This window comes from Myotis brandtii, unplaced genomic scaffold, assembly GCF_000412655.1.
Source record: "Myotis brandtii unplaced genomic scaffold, ASM41265v1 scaffold48, whole genome shotgun sequence".
Taxonomy (NCBI): Eukaryota; Metazoa; Chordata; class Mammalia; order Chiroptera; family Vespertilionidae; genus Myotis; species Myotis brandtii.
In genome coordinates, this window is record NW_005368341.1 from 7,660,435 (window position 1) to 7,664,873 (window position 4,439).

Genomic DNA, 4,439 nt, shown 5'->3' on the forward strand with positions numbered 1-4,439 from the left:
ACACACACACACACACACACACACACACACACACACACCGCCCTCTAAGTATGTCTTCAGGTGAGGATAAAATTAAAAAAAAAAAAAGATCTAACCTCCTTTTGGATTAATATAGAGAATTCAGCAAATTTCCTTCCCCTAATCATCAGTGGTAATACTGGTATTCATTAAGTGCCAGTAGCATCATACAGACCATTAAAAGGACATTGCATCCTGTTCATTTTTATGAATAAGAAGCAGAAAATTGGATCATATAGATGCTTTAAAAAAAAAAAATCCAGCTGCCTATAATTCCTCCATTGTCTAGTATTAGCCCTAGTTTCCGTAGAATGAAAACTGACACAACCTGAAGTTAGCCAGCCTCTTGTTAACTTCCTGCACATGACTGTGCATTTGCAATGGTGCTGCTTAAACTCCATAACTACTTCCATGTGAACGGTTCGAGAAGAGAGAAGGATGGTTTACCCTGCTCTGCCCACATTTCTTTTTGATCCTTAAGCTTTCTCACCGAGTCTCTACGACGGGGAAAAAAAGTCTCGCCAGGAAGGGTAAAGGAAACACTCCAAGGTTCAAGTCACAAAGCCCAGAGATTTGATTAGTCCACTGAGTCCCCGAGTCAACTCATCATCTTCATCAGAAGCGTGAGTCATGAGGCCTGGTCAGGCCTCCTTGTGCCCTTCTCCAATGCCACACTGCCATCTTCCTGGGCAAAGAGGAAACCTTGGCCTTTTGAGGAGAACTCACAGTGCAGCTGCCCCCCTGCTGCCCATGTGGGGTATAGTACCAAGGACCTCACCCCTGCAAGGCACTGCCTTGACCAAGAGAACAAAAAGTTCCAGTCTTATAGTTGCGGGTGGCATCCTCTCCACCTCTGCTCATTTCTCCCACTTACTATGATGATTTTTTGGAAGCTTAACCTTCCATCCTTTTTTTTTTTTTGATTGAGCTGAAATTCATGTAACAAAATTAGCCATATGAAAGCATGTAGTACATTTACAATGTTCGCAGCACCACCTCTATCTGTTCCAAAACATTTGTCATCCCCCAAAGAGACCCCATATCCTTTAAACAGGCACACCGTTTCTCCCTTGCCCCAGCTCCTGACAACCACTAATCTGCTTTCTGTTCATAGGTATTTCATAGAAACAGATTCATACAACATGCAGCCTATTGTGTCTGGCTTCTTCCACTTAACATAATGTTTTTAAAATTCATCTATATTGTAGCATGTATCAGTACTTCCTTCTTTTTTTTTATGGTGAATAGTATTCCATTTTATGGATATACCACATTTTGTTTACCCATCCATGAACTAGTGCACATTTGAGCTGTTTTCAAAATTTGGCTACTGTAAACAGTGCTGCTATGAATATTCATATGCAAGTATTTGTTTAAATACCTGTTTTTAATTCTTTTGGGTAAATACTTAGGAATGAAATTGCTGGGCCATAAGGCAATCCTGTATTTAACTTTTTGAGAAACTGGCAAACTGTTTTCCACAGTGGCTGCACCCTTTTATATTCCCATTGGCAATATACAAATTCTCCAATTTCTCCACACCCTTGCCAACATTTATTACTTTCTTTTTCCCCCCCTCTTGATTAGAGGGAGTGGGAACTGGTATCTCACCACAGTTTTGATTTGTATTTCCTCTAATTATTAATGGTGTTGAGTGCCTTTTCATGTGCTTGTTGGTCATTTGTCTATCTTTGGAGAAATAGCTAATTCAAGTTCTTGGTTCTTTTTCAAATTGTTTGTCTTTTTGTCATTAAGTTGTAGGAGTTCTTTAAATATTTGTATTTTGATTTGCAAATATTTACTGCCTTTTAGTGGAGTGCCTTTCACTATTTGATAGTGTTCTTTGATGCACAAGAAATTTTAATTTGGATGAAGTCCTATTTACCCATTTTTCATTTTGTTGCTTATGGTTTTGGTGTCAGATCTAAAAAACCATTGCCAAGTCTAAGATGATAAAGATTTACCGCTATGCTTTCTTCTAAGAATTTAGTCCTTACATTTAGATCTTTAATCAATTTTTAGTTCATTTTGGTAAATGGTGTGAAGAAGGGGTAACATTCCATTCATAAGAGTTCTCTGTCCTCAGTGACTGAGCCAAATGTAAACAAAAGTCCTTACCTTAAGTTTCTGGGAGAGGTGTGGGGTGGAGGGAGAGGCCTGGGGGTAGATGGACAACACATATAGGCCTTTTGCTACCTTAGTTGTCTCAAATAGTTGCTGCTGCGGGATAGTTCTCTATGTGGCTCACTTGGCCACCTCTCACCCCTGCCAGGTTGTCCAGAAATGCCTTTATCAAACCCCTTCTTAAAAAAGTTGCCACCTTAGCAGAAATAATTGCATGGAAACTACTGCCATAGCCCCCATCCCACACTTTGCAAGGAGAGAGTCTTGTAAGAAGCCAGAAAAGTTTCATAATATGAGTGAGACTTGATTTGGGCCTTAGAGATGGAATAGGATGTGGACATGTGACAAGGAGAGGTCAGTCACTTATACAGAGGGATCTATCAAAAACAAAGGTTCTGGATGGTATCGCTCAGTGGTTGAGCACTGACCCATGAACCAGAGGTCACGGGTTCGATTCCCAGTCATGGCACATGTCTTTGGTTGTGGGCTCAATCCCCAGTAGGGGGCGTGCAGGAGGCAGCTGATCAATAATTCTCTCTCATCATTGATGTTTCTATCTCTCTCTTCTTTTCTTTTCCTTTCTATGAAATAAATAAAAACATATTTTAAAAAAGAATGCTTTGCTTTTCAGTAATCTGATTTCATGTAACAATAAACTATACCGTCACCATAGTCCATGGCAAGTTATTATTCTGTTGGGTTGGTATTATACTTTTTTTTAGCCATTGATGGTGTTTGTCCTTGTCTTTGTCCTGATTCCTTAAGTGTAATTTCCAGAAGAATCACATGTACCTAATCAGATAAGTATCCTTTAGTAATAGTAACTGGATAATAAATAGTGAACAGTGATTACGGATAAGTCCATTTAGTTAGGTTTGGGGTCAGACATTTAGTGAAAGTATCCAATAATTAAAATAAAATAAAAGGAAGGGAGGTGCCAGTGAGAGCTAGACCCCCATCTCTGTGAGATGACTCCATAGCTCAAACTGTGCCAAGTGCCCTGACTGACATTGTTCACCAGCACATGCGATGCCCTTCTCCCTCCTTGGGCAACATTGGTATCAGTTCCAGTTTTCAAGATAGGTGAGTTTACTGCTAGAAAAATTCTTTAAAACCTAAATGTAATCATACATGTGATGGGTGGCGATGTAGGAGAAAGGAGAGAGGGTATATGACATTCATAGGGAAGTAAAATATAATAGTAATGCAAATCCTTCCCTTACATTTAATAGATTATTAAAATAGACTGCACACATAATACAAATGAACAATGAATATAAATTATAAGCTCAGCTATGTGCACAACAATTCATAGGTATATAAATCATTAGATTAATGGGTGCCATTTTTATCTTGCTTTCTGCTTTTACAGTGTTCTTTCTCTAGAAATGAATGTTTTAAACAAGAAATTGGATTTTATTGATAAAATCCTTATTCAGAAATATCTACATAGAGCTTCTCAGCTATAAATATTAATTAATTGGATCGCTGGTACCCATAATGCAATTTTGTTCTGACCCATGTGCCCTATGAACTAGATATTTTTTGGATTCAATTTTCTTAAAACCAACTGTCAGCATCATGTGATGGAGGAGATGAAAAATGAAAATGAGCAGTCCCGCTGTGCAGGTGGGTGACCTGTGGGAGAGAGTCTGCCTGGTAGGATTTTTACAGGAACCATCAGACACAGACCAATTGATTAGATCATCTCATACCCGCCACCAACTAGGCTCAAGAGACTAATTAGAGAGAGTACTGCCTGCGCAGGCACCCCATTGACACCTAATTTGCTCAGCCAAAGCCTTTGGGGAAAATGTATTATCTCTGCAGCTGCACTTCATGCATTTCTGATTTGAGGCATAAGCAAGGAGTGCTTCATCACTCTTTTGACCAGACTGAATGTAGAGCCCTTAAGTGCTAAATGCAAGCAAACAGACCCAAATTAAAAATGGGCCAGGCTCTTTCTAATTCCCTTCCTGCTCCCTGTTAAATCTCCATGGGTCTATACAGAGGCACACCCTATGCACACATGAAGTTTACTCGCTGGCGGGATGACACAGCCCAGGACCCCAGCTCAGGGTGCTTCCGGGTGATCAGATGGTCTCTCCTTCGCTAGCCTATTTGCCACACTAAGGTATTGTGTTTGTTTTATTGTTTTACTTAAATTATTAAAATTTTTTTTTATTCTGCTGCATTGCCCCTCCACCAAGAATTTCTTTTTCTATCTGGCCCATCCCCCGCCCCCCCCCCCCCCCCCCCCCCCACCCGGGGGAGGGGGTTTTTTTTTTTTCCAAATA

At 40.0% G+C, this 4,439-nt stretch overlaps 1 protein-coding gene across 5 annotated transcripts in view; it reads right to left on the reverse strand.

The window, feature by feature from the left end:
* Nucleotides 1-4,439, reverse strand: part of CDK14 (cyclin-dependent kinase 14) — a 516,851-nt gene that overhangs the window by 1,983 nt on the left and 510,429 nt on the right. The gene's annotated exons all lie outside the window — the stretch shown is intronic.